Source organism: Rosa chinensis, chromosome 4, assembly GCF_002994745.2.
Source record: "Rosa chinensis cultivar Old Blush chromosome 4, RchiOBHm-V2, whole genome shotgun sequence".
Classification (NCBI taxonomy): Eukaryota; Viridiplantae; Streptophyta; class Magnoliopsida; order Rosales; family Rosaceae; genus Rosa; species Rosa chinensis.
The window spans coordinates 37,602,534-37,618,342 of record NC_037091.1 but is presented as its reverse complement, the minus strand read 5'-3'; the positions used below and the strand labels follow the sequence as shown (position 1 = coordinate 37,618,342).

At 37.5% G+C, this 15,809-nt stretch overlaps 1 pseudogene; it reads left to right on the top strand.

The window, feature by feature from the left end:
* Nucleotides 1–3,208: 3,208 nt before the first annotated feature.
* LOC112199227 lies at nucleotides 3,209–15,317 on the top strand (annotated as a pseudogene).
* Nucleotides 15,318–15,809: the final 492 nt, after the last annotated feature.

Here is a 15,809-nt window from a genome sequence, read left to right as displayed (position 1 = left end):
TGTGGTACAAATATCAACTAGAAACGTCTTAGAAAAGCCTATAGAAATTACCCCTACTTCAAAAGGCTTGATTCCAAAATGTCTAAAAGCTTAGAGAACTTAAAGCGGTGCTAGTCCCTCCCCTTTAGGGTTGGAACCAGCACCATCTTCAACCTCTGCAGTAGCCAACAATCTCGGCATCAGGTTGGTCTCTCGGCTCCTAGTTGTAGTCTTCGCGCCTAAGTCAGTATCACTTTTCGCAGTCTTGCTCGTCCCCGCCGTACCATAAGGCAACTCATTCAAATTACCCACAATACGGCCGCTCTTCCTCTTTGGTTGCTCAACGTTTTTCTCCAACAATCTCATAATCATTGCAGCTAGGTGCATTACAGGAGAGCCCAAATGTGAGAATATATCCCAGGCATAAAATGCACCTGTTGACCTTTGATAGAAATTGGGCTACCCAAATGCTCTGGGCACCTAACCTTTTAACAACCCAAAATCAGCCTCGGCACCCAGTCTAGCGCCGCCACTCATCTCAACCTCCATCCTCAGCCAGGTTCCTCCTGCAACATCGGCGATCTTCCACACTGCTTTCTTCCTCAACCAGATTTCCATCCAAACTAGGTCGTCATTGCCACCACAACCTGACAGTCGCAACCTAAGCTCGGCAGTCGAGGCATCAAAACCAGGGATATACCACATATCGATTCCACCAACATCAACACTCCGCTGTCGAGCCAAATTGTCAGGACACCACATCGAAATAGCATATGTCGTCCCACCATTGTCATCCCAAAAGGTCAAGCACTCATCAGCTAAATCCTTCTCCCTCAGAATCAGATATGCAGTAAGAAATTGGATATGTCCGATCAGAATCGGAGCCAAGACCGGCCATAAAAAGACCGTAGGGAGAAAGCTGATGCCGGAGCGAGTTTGGCGAGCTATACACGGGCGGAAAGGACAGCTGTCTTCATGCTCTGCGCCTCCAGTCGGCGCTGCTAGGGTTCCACGGGGGAGAGTTATCATATTCTTCTCTCCCAATGCTATTTCTTTTATCCAGGTTTTTTCTTCATTGAAATAGTACTAAATTACTAATATAAATTCTTCAGACAGATCTTATTAATTAATTAAGTATACCAAATCAAAACTGGAAAAAAGTGCATCAATTACATAGATAATGATTGTTATGTGTCGGAGACTAGGAAGGCCATTAAAGCATAATTATTCTCATTCCAAACAAATAACTCATAATTTATATGTTTTTTTTTTTTTGAGAATAATTATATGAGTTGAATATTCCACCATTGGAAAGAAGGACATAATGTCATTAATTGCCTAATGTAGTATCCAAATTATGTGACTTGTGTAGAAAGAAACTATGGGATAATGACAGTTTTGCCAAAGAAACATTAACTCGTTTTTTTTTTAAATAAAAAGAGAAATAAAAAATCTTTAGATCACAGTCATCTCTCAAATATATACTTACATTTACAATGAAGTTTTCATTCTTTTAGCTCAGCGTTTTAAAAGAAGAATATTTTTGTGGAGTAGGTTGGAATGAACCAAAAGTTTTGTAGACTAAAGGGGCCCCACTGACGTGGCCAATTCACCGCTTCAGAATTTGGATACTTTTTGTTGACCCTTACTAAGACGTGAAGTGTGTTTCTGTACCGTGATGTAAAATGAGGAGGGCTTGCTAGTATTTATCTCCGAACCCAGCTTCCTATAGAAGCTGCCTCATAAACATCTGCCTTCCGCGATATCTTTTCCCCTTTACAACTGATTAAAAGCAGAGAGAGCAAACCAATCCCGGGATCAATCAACCATTAATCAGCCTAAATACCGGCGACTCTGGCTCTGTCATTGTTGTTATGCAGATGGATTTTAAATATTGTTATTTAGTTTGATTTTGGTTGGAGAAGAGAAGATATATGGATTTCCACCTGTGTTGGTAAGTCAATGAAGGCGCATTACTTTTCTAATTGGGTAGGCGATTGGATAGCAGATGATCATCAGAATGCCAACAAGCCAAACAAAATTTAAAGCAACAGAAAGCCCATATCTTGAGCATATAGCTTGTGGAATAATCTAACCCAGAATGGCAAGTCACAAGTCAATCGCAATCCCAATATCCCATTGCATCTCAATGAGCTTATGATAAATCTAGTAAGCAAAAATACCTCTCTGAAAAGTAGAACAAATGTTATAGACAGCAAAACGGCAACAACAATGTCAAAGATTTCATCAAGGTATAAAGGAAGGGCCTGAAAAATAAAAATAAAAATAAAATCCAATGAACAATACACAGATAAGCACCTTCCATATCCGAAACAGTATTTAAAGATCCTAAATTTACAGCAGAAGAATCCAATTCAGATAGAATTGATGCTTGGTTTCCAAGAAGATGACATTGACATGCATCCACAAATGGCAGCAAAGCAAACTTGGACTGTGAATAACCTCAAAACTTTCTCAGTGTCTGGGTGATTCTTCTTCTACTTCAGAGTAAGATCAAGGACCCAAAATCGATCAAACTATTTTTAGTCTTTGCAAACTTCTCTCCTCCTCGACGCAACCGCCTATGTCCTTCTCCCCTAAAAGCCCCTGTGTAACATCATACTTTACAGTTTCATCTAACTTGTCCTATGTGAGTTGACCTGGTCAGTCTAACAGAAAAACAGACGGCATCTGCTGGTCTACAAATCTTTTGGTTCATTCCAGACTTCTCCTATTTTTGTTCCCTTTGGTGTCAACATTAATGATTGATGAAGATGCAATAGAAGTCCAATTCATTCATAGTGCCCCTTTTTTTTTTCTCCTAAGGTTCCACTATCAGAAGTGTTGTATTAGATATTTATTGGTTCACTAAAATGTCTTTTCTGACTTCAATAGTAATGGTTTAGTGTAATTTTACTTTGTGAACCGTACATAGAAGTGATTAACCCAAGGCTAAACACTTGGCTTCCAGGACTTAAGAGGAAAGAGATCCTAAAATTTACAAGGGAGAAAGCAACTCTATGTTGACAATGTAACTTTCTCCAATTTACGGTCCCAACTCCCAACTTTAACTGTGTGAGAAAGAAAATGGAAGAAGAGCCTCCAGCAAAATAAGAGAAAAGTTAAACGGCAAAAAAATCTGGGAGTGATTAATTAGAGGATCCAAAACTCCAAAAGCATTTAGCGAGAAAATAGAAAGCTCAGGTAGAAAATGGAGTGAATCAGTAACAGAGATTTGTTACTTAGTTTATAACTTTAGGTTGCTACTCATAAAAATAGAAGGAAAGTCAATATTAATCACCAGAGATATTCTTCTCCTTTACGGACAAGGTTAAAACCATCTATTTCTGGTTTTACACTCCAGTTATTCAGTCGACATACTCTACGGTAAACTCAAAGATCTGCTAAAATGGGGAAACCAGTCGCCGGAAAGTGCTCTCAAGAAATCTGGTTTGGTATTCTCATCTCCTCTATATTTTGTTTTCTGTTGCTTCGTTGTGATTATTCAACTAGTTTTCCGGGTGTCAACAATGGAGCCATTCTCTTTGTGAATACACAAATTCAACCAATTGGTATTCCCAAAAACAAGACCATTTCTGAAGCTAAGCAATCTACCACATATTCATGCTTTGGTCGTTACATATATATCCAGGGTGATCTTCCTGACAAATTCAGCAAGGACTTCCTCGACAATTGTAAGTCTCTAACTCAAGGGAGTGACAAGCACAACATGTGTCCATACTTGGAGAATTTCGGTTTTGGTCCAGAAATAAACAACTCTGAAGGGGCTTTAGCCAACGAAAGTTGGTACTCCACAAAACAGTTCTCATTAGATGTCATATTCCACAACAAGATGAAGCAGTATGAATGCTTGACAAACAACTCCACTCTGGCTTCGGCCATTTATATACGATTTATGCTGGCCTCAAGGACAATCTCCATTTGTGGGATCCCAACCTCACTGCAAGAGACTCTTTCAGTTTAGACTTTGTTAAGTGGGTCTCGAGAAGACCCGAATGGAAGAAAATGTGGGGCAGAGACCATTTTTTGTTGTTGGGAGGATTTCATGGGATTTCAGAAGGAAAACAGACCACAATACTGATTGGGGTAGTAAATTCCGCTTCTTGCCAGAGTCTAAGAATATGACTGTTGTCAATTGAAGGAAGCTCATGGACAAATTATATTGCTATACCATATCCTACAGGCTTTCACCCTGCAAAGGACAGTGAGGTGTTACAATGGCAGAACAAAATGAGAAAACAAGAAAGGCCTTACTTGTTTGCTTTTGTTGGGGGACCGAGGCCTGAGCTAGAAACTTCAATTCGGGGTAAACTTATTGAACAGTGCCAAGCTTCAAGTACTTGCAAGTTACTAGATTGCAATTAAGGCCGGAACAATTGTGCTCAACCTGTTACAATTATGAGGGTGTTTCAAAGATCAGTCTATTGCTTGCAGCCTACAGGGGATTCATACGCTAGGAAATCCGCTTTTGACTCTTTCCTAGCTGGTTGTATCCCCGTTTTCTTTCATCCAGGTAGCGCTTATACCCAATACTTATGGCATCTACCAAAGAATCACACCAAGTATTCGGTGTTTGTTCCGGTTAAGGATGCAACAGATTTGAATGAAGTCAGCATTGAGAAAACCTTGCTCGGAATCGCAAGGGCCAAGGAACTAGCAATGAGAGAGGTGTTGGAAAATTTAATATTAAGTATTTTATTTTCCATAATTTGTGGATGAATAATTAGTGAAGAGGTGTGAAGTTGAATATTTGTAAATGACTACGCAATGAGAAATCATGGCCAATCACAAAAGATAACTTTTGGTGAAAAGTCATCTCTCGTCCAAAAGTCACCTTACATCTATAAAACACTTGTTACACCATATTCTGAAAATAACTTCTTGAATACCACAAGAAGAAGGTCGTTGTATCCTGGGAGACGTTTGCCATTAGAACCTTTAAGTACCGATGAGGAGGCAATTTCGTCTTAAGGACATAGAACCAAGTTCTAGACTCGACCAAATTATTTAAGGTTTTTCTAACTTTTATCAGTTTTATTTTGGTTAAATTTATCTACATAAATGTTTCTTGATTTTATTATAAATATAGCGATTAGACCATCATATTTTCCAACAATCTTAAGACGAAATCGGTTTGGTCATTTGCTATATCTTTGTTTCGATATCTATACGTACCTGGACTTGCATTACCATCTAGTTTAACATTCAACTTTGATAATATTGGTAATTGCATCTTTACTACATGTCTGCAAGTGGTTGTTGTTTCGATTATATATAAGTCTGGGACCTTGCATCTTTCGATGGTTTAAAACTGTCCAATAACTACTGGAATTTATAAAAGGAAATGCTGTGTAAATTCATATGCAGAAGGAAAAAATGGGTCTGATACTATATATATGTATCGTATCTACAGTTATATACATATGCAGTTCGAACGATTATTTTAATCTTTATGCAATCTTATATGCCTATTTGAATTGCATGTTCTGCATGAAAACATTTTAATACTCTTTGGAATTGAATGTTTTGTCTTATTACTTCTTTAGACATTCATGGCAGTATCTGCCACAAGACATGTAACTGCTATTGCATTTTATATACTCATTCAATCAATGTGAACTGTTAATTAAATACGTTTAGATATATGCTGCTGATTTGAAAATTGTTGATTATTGTGATGGTTTGCATTTGATGATGCAAATAGACAGAACCTGTGACTTTCTGAACAGTCACGATGGGTGGAAAATCTTAAAGATGCAATTTTTGCTTCCTTGTACGGATGTGGTTAAGTATTATAATTATCAATTTTGTTCTTGACCGATTAAGTCATGTGCATATGTACAACTACAACTGTTTATGATAATTTCATATGATAAATTGATAATATATATTCAAACTGCTATAGTGCAATTAAGCATAAAATTAATTGCAATCTTGTATATGTGTGTAGCATTGTATATTACAAAGGCGATAATTGATAACTTTGTAAACAAGAAGCAAACTCATGTTTCCAGCATAAATGATTTCTTGTTTACATTTTAACTACGAAGACTTTCAATAAAGAAAGTAACTTGTGATGAAACCATCAAAGTAAGAACTGTAATGGTGGTGAGCACATTCAAGGTTTCTACTTCTTAAGAGATATACCAGATATTCTATTGATATTAATATTACTCATGATAATGAGAGAATTGTGGGGGTAGTTACTGAACTATCTGTAAAATTAAATCTCCATTAAAGAAGATAAAGGGAACGTTCTTTTGAAAGAACAAGAGAATAACATATCTGGTGATTAGTGGTCTTAAGTCTTACAAAACTATGGAGGACGCTCCGCTAAATAGTTCATAAGTACCACAGATTCGTAGAGAGATGCTTTGCTAATTATAAAGAAAGTACCTCTAAATTGTGGGGGTGTGGCTAAATGAATTTTAGTCAATACAAGTAGTGAGTCTCGACCAATTGGTGTACCGAAGACTTGACTTGGTAACAACTACTCTCGAATGGAATTAATTTTCATGTATTGAATTTGATTTGGAATGAAGTTATAGTCAAACAAGTGGGCCCAATTATTTGTATTGAAATTTGACTAGAGAGTAAGTTGATCATCGAAAGGAATGGGATATAAGCCTAAAATATAAAGTCGCCATCATGGATACCCAACCTAGTTGATTGAAGATCCCAAGATCTAGGTTCAAAGGGACAACTAAATGGTGGATGATCTTGAAGTAGCATTGTGGAGATAAAATCTCATTCCCATTTCCTATTATGATGAAACAATGCATAAATGAGTTAGGGTAAGCTTTGATTTTAATGGTTCCTATAGCTTGAATTTTCAAGTGGGGTATAGAAGGATACTCTTCATAGGAAGCCACCTATATGAGTGTGAAATGAGGCTGTTTCTATGAGAATTTTTTAAGGCTGAATTCTCTAAAGCACTCATGAATATCGGGTGTTGTCCATGGTCGGAAGGACACAACCGTACAACTAGATGTGTATGAAAAGATATTGTGTGAATACTATTGTCTTGGTTTACATAAATGGCTGAATAGTTCAAGACATCACGTTCACGAATTAGCTAGTAAATCCGATGGTGTTTCACTAAGGAAGGTTCAAAGCCAAAATGTAACGTCCCGAACCTAAATTTACCAGTTTACGAGTCTTTCGATCGGTAAACGACATTTACATTTACTTTTTGGCTCCGTTTCGACATTTTAGGGGGCCCTAAAAGTTGACTTTTTGTTCGAGTCAAAATTTGAGACCTACATAAAAGTTGTAGAGGACGTTAAACCGAGCACGTGCATATGTGGTACATAAAAATCGGAGTTCGTATGCGAAAGTTATGTCCAAAATACTAAAGTACTATTCATGATAATTTTCTATAAATAGCCGAGTTACTGTAGTAAGTTTCCATTTTCAGAAACTTACCGAGCTCTCTCTCTCTTCTCTCTCCCCGATTCTCTCTTCCTCTCCGACCTCTTCACCTTCTTCCGGCCATAACTCCTTCATCCGACAACGGATTTTGACGTATAAGATGTCGTTGGAAAGCACTCTTCCTTCTCTTCATTTCTGGGTTCGTTTGGTAGCTTAATATGAACTGTGGAAGGTGCAGCAAAGAGAAAAAGAGGACGGTCACTGTAGTAGATTGAGGTCAACGCCGGTTTCTTCTGATTCCGACCACCCCAGACGATCAAGTTAGGTTCTTTGGAAGCACCTTGGGACGTAGATGATGCTCCCCAAGTATTTTATAACGATTTGACGCGAGAAGGAAGAATCGAAGATTTGAAATTCTGGGTTACTATTCACAATTCGGGTTCAAACTTCTCCTTAATTGTTGAGATACTTCTAGTCGTTTTCTGGATTTGTTGTAGTTGACAAAGACGCTTAGAATGTTGAGTTGATGATGCTGGTAAAATTTTGTAGCCAGATATGGTGGTTGACCGGCGGCGCGTGAGGACGCGTCCGACGGTTTCTGGTGAGTTGTTTTGGTCTCTTCGATAGTACTTGTTATTACTAATTTATAGATAGGTGTTTGGTGAAAATTGGAGGAGGTTTGGATATTAATTGGAATTTTCAAAATTTTGGAAGGTTCGGATTTTGATTTGGGAAGATCCGACTAGGGGTCGTCAACGGGCCGGGCCAGGCCTCATTACCTTTTCTAAAAATAGCGGGCCGGGCCGGACTTTATTATAAATGCCAAGATCCAAGCCCGGCCCTATAAGGCGGGCTTTTTCGGGCTGGGCAAGGTAGCCCTCGTATTTACGGGCCGGGCCGAGCTTTATTAACAAAAGAAGTTTTAAAGATGTGATATTTTTTTTTAAGGGGTTTGGAACCCAACCTAGTTGGGAGGCTCATCCCCACGCCCGATTTAATGTATTTAAATAAAAAGACGGAGAATACAAAGTATAGGAACATTCCCAATTACAACTTAGAACAAAAGCAAATTATTAATACAACTTATATGCAGCGAACTTGGACTTCAATGCTTCTCTAAATGCAATGAAAGCTTCTTTACTCTTCCCTTTTATCATATGCCTGCAGTCCTGCATAATTGGTACAGGGAGTTTAAAAATTGTCCCTTGGTTATCAAACATAAATAGAGTAAGATACTCTCCAATCAAGCATCTAATTTCCACCAAGAATGTATGTCAAAGCACATAAAAATCGTTAAAAAAATACATGGGATTCAACTCAAGGCTGCCGCCTGCAGATTTGTTAAAAAAAATACATGGGATTCAACTTAAGAATGTATGAGAGTTTCTGCTTCTCTACTGACCTTGAAAATTAAGGCTGCAGATTTGTTGATAACTCATGGGATTCAACTGATATTGGTACCTGCACATTTAAATAGAGATTTAAAGAACCAGCAAACATGTTTTGGTAAACTGAAGCATAAAAAAATAGGAGCAATGAACCAAAAACAATGTACTTGTCCACTAGACTCATTTCCAGAATCACTATCAGATTCATTTCCAGCTTCATCTTCACTATTTCCCATCCAATCTGGTCGTGCTTCCCTAATGAGTCTCCTTTCTTCAGCTAGCTACATTTCACACTGAGCCTCTTGCATCCTTGATTTTGATAAACTCCAATCTTTCAAGCAAATCAATGCCTCTATTGTATTTGGACTCAAGCAAGCCCTTTTCTCATATACAATTCTACCTCCTGCACTAAAACATGACTCCGAAGCTATAGTAGAAGCTGGAATTGTTAGCAAATCTCTAGCCATGCGAGAAACTATAGGGTATAATGGTTCATTTGATTTCCACCAAGCCAAGACACTAAATTGATTATCATCATCAACTTCAATAGTTGGCAAATCATAGTACATTTGTAAATCATTAGAAGTCGCAGAGGAAGTATATGAAGATGATACCTTTGCCCTTTTTCAAACTTTGCATTGAGGAATTACCAACAATAGGCAATGCTATAGAACCCGGAGCACTAGAGGTTGAAGAAGTTAAATTTTCAGATTGCCTAGGTGCTACATCCGACACAATATTCTTCTTATATGTTTCATAAAGAGCTTGCAATTCAGTTCTTAACTCTAACAATTTTCTATCAATATCAGGCTGATCAATACCCATGCATTTTAACCATTCTCCAATAGCAAATAACTTAAATCTAGGATCCATAATTGTAGCAAAGCAAAAAGCTTTGGGAAATGTATCCCAATACTTATCAAATTTGTCCTTCATTGCAGCCAATGCATCCCTAAATACATTAAAATCAGAATATGCCTCAAATGCAAAATGGATATCTATCAAGCAACTAATAACACGACATGATATAGGGTAATATACACCAGAAAATATCTTGGTTGAGGATGCAAAAATCAATAAAAAGCCATCAACTAGTTGTGCGATTGACCAATCTTGTTCCGATGGAACATCTAAATTGCAAGACCGTGATTCATTCACTTTTAGAGCATACATATTCAAAGGCCCTTTATAACTTAAAGCTACTTCTAAAAGTTCATAAATGGAATTCCACCTATGAGGCACATCATTGTCAATATTTTTTTTTTGGCTTTTGCAAATCACTACAACAACGCACCCACAATTCATGCTTCTAACAACATTGATTATTTTATCAATAGATGGACCTAAAATATGTAAACCATCTTGCACAATCAAATTCAAAATATGAGCAAAGCATCGTACAAGAAACAACCTTTTAGGCGCTGCCTCAAGCATAAGATAAGTGGGAAGAACACATGCAACCACATCATTATTCGTAGCATTGTCTAAAGAGATGGAAAATATTTTATTATGAATGTGCCAAGACAACAATTCTTCAAATATATGATTTGCAAGTGACTCTCCCGTGTGAGGGTACTCAATCATCTTAAAGCATATTATTCTTTTATTTAAAGACCAATTTTTATCAATAAAATGTGCGGTAAGTGACATGTAACCCATTTTTTGACGCGATGACCAAACATCCGAAGTCAAACAAATTTTGCCTTCAAACTTTTCAAAAAGACTCAAAAGCTCATTTTTTCCCTCAACAAATTTCTTCATCACATCTCTTTTACATGTTAAGGCTGAAATTCCTACATATTGAGGACAAAATCCTCGACAAATCATTCCTTTAAAATCATGTTTTTCAACAAAAGTAAAAGGCAATTCAGCTCTAATAACATAATCAACAAGTTCTCTACGTGCAACATTCTTATCATAAGCAAAAGTAGTGATATTTCCAGAAATATCGGGACCTAATCTTTTCTGCCCTTTCTCATGAATTTGTAAATGTCTTCTTAAATGACTAGTACCAGCACTAGCACCACCTCTAAGCAAAGTCTTACAAACCCCACATTTATTTTTTGGTACCATATTTCCATGCTCATTAACTTGAACCCTTTCAAAAAATTCCCAAACATTACTAGTGAACCTAGATTTCTTAGAAGATACTAAAATAGAAGAAGCTCCAGCTTCAGTCACATTATCAACATTAGTATCATCCATTTCTAGCTGGAAATGAACGAGTTTCAGATATTACTTGAGAGTTTTGAATGAACAAGCTAAAACTGCTATGAGGCACAACTTATTCGCAAAGATGCTACTGTCAATTCCTTGGTTTGCTCTTCCTCATCCTACAATATTAGAGATTACAATCAAAACAAGAAAAAAAATAGCATACAGCAACTAGATTGTTACTAAGAACTAGTACCAATTATTCATTGTGACAATAAGAACTCAAAACATGCATAAAGTGATAAAACAACATCTAATCATTCTGACTCCAACATCTAATCATGCATAAAAACTGGGTTCTTCAAAACGCATAAAAAAAAATTAACTATTTCAACTCCTGTCCAATAAATCAAAACACCAACTTCAAAAGAAAAATAAAAGGAACAAATAAGCCATAACCTTGATTCAAAAGCCATCGTTTCAACCTAATTCAGTTTCGTTTCAGTCCCTGCTAGATTGCAGATATATGTATTCTGAAGCATGAACAAACAAAGAAATAAAACTCAAACTCGTCAGATTTTCCTTTCGCTTCATTTAAAACAGAAACTGAAAATGAACTAATCAAAAAGAGAAGACATGATGTACTCCATTACCAGCTTCCAGGAGTTCCACAAGAATGTCTATAAGACTGGAAATGTGTTCAGGGTATCCTTGCAGAAAAGGGGAAGCCCCCGAATAGCTTGCACTCGAACCTGCACATTACAATGATCAAAAAGTCAAATATAGAAATGGGTTCTTAGTCTGAGATTCGAACCGATCTATTTCAAGACAAACAGAAAATTGAAGAAACGGGTTCTTAGTCTGAGATTCGAACCTCGATCTGAGAGAAGAGGCCGCAGAATTGCAGATCTACCAAAGCAGCGGAAGAGGGATGGCTGCACATTACAATTATCAAAAAGTCAAACATAGAAATGGGTTCTTAGTCTGAGATTCGAACCGATCTATTTCACACCGATCTATTTCAAGACAAACAGAAAATTGAAGAAACAGATTCTTAGTCTGAGATTCGGACCTCGATCTGAGAGAAGAGGTCACAGAATCGCGGATCTACCAAAGCAGCGGAAGAGGGATGGAGCAGACTAGAGGGATGGAGGAGGGATGGACCGATGGAGGATGAAGCTACGAGCTAGAGGGAAATCACAGCGGCTGAGAGAATGAGAGAAAAGAGCTTAGTTGTTTTCGAAATAGGTCAATTGTGAGTGAGTGAGTCGAGTGGTGAGAGTGTGAGAGAGACAGAGAGCGACTGACCTAGTGGGGTTGTCAGTTGTGGGCTGGTATGAGACAGCTGGTCTCCACTTTCCAAATCCAACGGTAGGATACTCTCATTCTAGCCTAGGATTCCCTTTTTTTGAAATAACGGTAGGATTCGTTTCTTGAAATTTGGATTATATATATATATATATATATATAATTTTATATAATATATATTTATTTGCGGCCTTTTACGGGCTGGGCCTAGTGGGCTTTTGGCGGGCTGGGTTTCTAACCCCTAAACCAAGCCCGGCCCTCTACCCACCAGGCTGGGCCTAAGGTGGGTCGGGCCGGGCTTTTGGCCCTGCGGGCCAGCGGGCATCCATCGGCCCACGGGCTAAATGATGACCCCTAGATCCGCATGTTGATGTACTTATTGATTGGATATAATATATGAAGTTTGGACTCGTTCCGTGTTGATTTCGAGCATCCAATGATTTATTAGTTTTAGGGTGTAGAATTTATTATCGTAAATTAAGTCTCGGTTCTTAAGAAACAATTATTTATTATATTGATTGTTCAAGATGACGGATATGTGAGTTGAGGACGGGAAAGTTGAACGGCCGTTGTAGCCGCAAACCGTGAATGGACATTTATTTTAAATTAATTGTGCATGCAGTATATTATTATTTACTAATTGAGGTTTAATTTATTATTTGAATTATTGAGTTTTATGATTTTATAAACTTTGGTTTATTGAGATTTATTTATGAATTACGAGGGTTAGTATTGAAATTCCTTCCCGAGGGCTTTTAGTAGATTTTCGAGATAGTTAGTTATGAGTTATTGAGTTGGAAAATGATTTCGGGAAGTGATCGATTAAGAAAATATTATGAGAATTATATTGTTTTCGAATATCGATTTATATGATGATATACGAATACAAATGATTTATCAAATATTAGAGCACGATGGAATTATCGAGATTTCTTGAGTTTTGAGTTCCGCACTTATCAGCTTTGAAGTTATATTGAGAATTCTTTCTGAAAGAATTTATTGATTTATCGAGTATGGGATTTATGCTTTCGAGGATTTATTGAGATATTGAGGTTTGAGTTATCGAGATATTCCTGAGTTATGCTTTCGATGAATTATTGAGGATTTAGTGAATTAATATCAGGTTCTTTCCAGAAGTAATTGCCTTAAAGAGATTAAATCCAGTTTATTGAGAAGGTAAATAAGTCAGCGCATGCATGCTTTACCAGGTCGTCAGTCCCCTCCAGGTAATAGTCTGGGCGGCAGTCCCCTCCAGACAATATTCTGGTCAGCAATCCCTTTCAAAATATTCCAGTCGGCAGTCCCCTCCGATGAGTCATTTAGTCGGCAGTCCCCTCTAGATGACATGAGGTAGTTAGTCAGCAGTCCCCTCTAACTATCTATGGTTAGTCGGCAGTCCCCTCTAACCATCACCTCCTCATCCGGTCGACAGTCCCCTCCGATGCGTCACTGGTCGGTAGTCCCCTCCAGGTGGCATGAGATGACTAATCGACAGTCCCCTTTAGTCATCGTCCATTTTGAGATATGATTTGAGACGAGTAATTTAACAGGATGTTTGAAATGCGATTATGTATAGGAGGGATTGGAGATTTTAAGAGATTGCGAGATGTTCTATTTTACGGGATTAAGATTGCAGCAAAGATGGTGATTAAGAGTGTTTTCAAGATTGTTACTGCATGCGAGATTTTAGAGAATAACTTGGGAAAGCATTAAGTTTCACTTGTTCATTGAAATTATTTATTTTTCATCCACTCACTCTAACGATTTTCAATGCTTTTCCCCTGGGCTCTTCTGTTTCAAATGCCCAGTTTGCAGGCCAGTTTAGCTTGAGGTCGAGCGTACATGGGGTTGAGGCATAGCTGTTATCGCTTCCGCATTACAAAAGTATCGGTCTTTTATCTTATATTCTATTCTTTTTGTACGCATGTACATTAGATTGCTCTGATAACCCATGAAATTAATATTTTAAGTTAAGAATTGGTTTGTGAAATGGGAGATGTGATTTAGGGAGCATGGTGGCTTCAAAAATTAAAGGGTGGATTATTTTAGAAGTGTAAATGTCTTTCTACAGGTTTTTGGGTAGTCCACTTTTAGAGGGAGTTCCGCCAAATTTTTGGTATAATTTCTTCTAGGGTGGGCCCCGCAGGGCCACTTTGGATTTCAAGGTGAAATTCGGGGCGGGTCCTGTCACAAAAGCTACCTATCCCGATGCGATATCATTTCAACCGAACTCTCTCATATATCCACGCACGTCGTCTTTTGAAATTTTCCTTTCCAACTAATTATTTCATCCATGTGGGGGATTGTTGGAAAATTTAATATTAAGTATTTTATTTTCCATAATTTGTGGATGAATAATTAGTGAAAAGGTGTGAAGTTGAATATTTGTAAATGACTACGCAATGAGAAATCATGGCCAATCACAAAAGATAACTTTTGGTGAAAAGTCATCTCTCGTCCAAAAGTCACCTTATATCTATAAAACACTTGTTACACCATATTCTGAAAATAACTTCTTGAATTTATTTTCCTCCTCTTCTTTTACATATGAGTTTTCCTAGTATCATGAAAACCAATTGAGTCTTTTTCTAGAGAGAGTTCATACACAATCTTAGTTCGCTGTTCTTGAGGTTTGGAGTGCTACTACCACAAGAAGAAGGTCGTTGTATCCTGGGAGACGTTTGCCATTAGAACCTTTAAGCAATGATGAGGAGGCAATTTTGTCTTAAGGACATAGAACCAAGTTCTAGACTCGACCAAATTGTTTAAGGTTTTTCTAACTTTTATCGGTTTTATTTTGGTTAGATTTATCTGCATAAATGTTTCTTGATTTTATTATAAATATAGCAATTAGACCATCATATTTTCCAACAAGAGGAGGTTATACGGCTTATACCAAACCTGGTGTATTCAGATCCCATGTCAACATTAGAGACCCCAGATGCATTTGATATAGCGGTCAAAAGAATTCTCCAGAGGATTGAAAATGTTAGGAAGGTGAGTAGAGAAGGGAAGGATCCTAGTATTGGATTTACAGAGGAGGAGGGTAACAAGTACAAATTCAATGTGTCTAGAGAAAAAAAATTGATTGAATGAAACACACTATTTAAGACGGCAAATGAATGTTGTAGGTAATTAACCCAAGATTGTTACAACTAGATAGATAGCCCGCACTTTGCTGCGGGTATTTTTATAATCGATATGTGTTTACAGTTGATTAGAATATATAAACAATTGTTATCTTTTGGTAGTTAAACGCTAAATGACGCTACATAGCCCACGCTCTCTTTCTGGATTCTATGAACCCAAAGAGCGTTTCACTCCAAAATCAGTGGCAACTGTAACTATAATCTCCTAAGGCGTGAACATTGATACAGAACTATTACAGATCATTCATGGTGTTGAACTGTTGATGTCTTCTTGAAACATGTAGAACTCATTCCAATCTCTGTAGAAGGTCGAAAGATGTCCAAGCTGGTAATATATAGAAACATGCATATAGAGAATGATTTGACTTGTCACCAAAAGTTAACAAACTTAGATGCCAAAGTTGGAAATTAGAGAAGGGAATAAATAAATAAAAAGAAA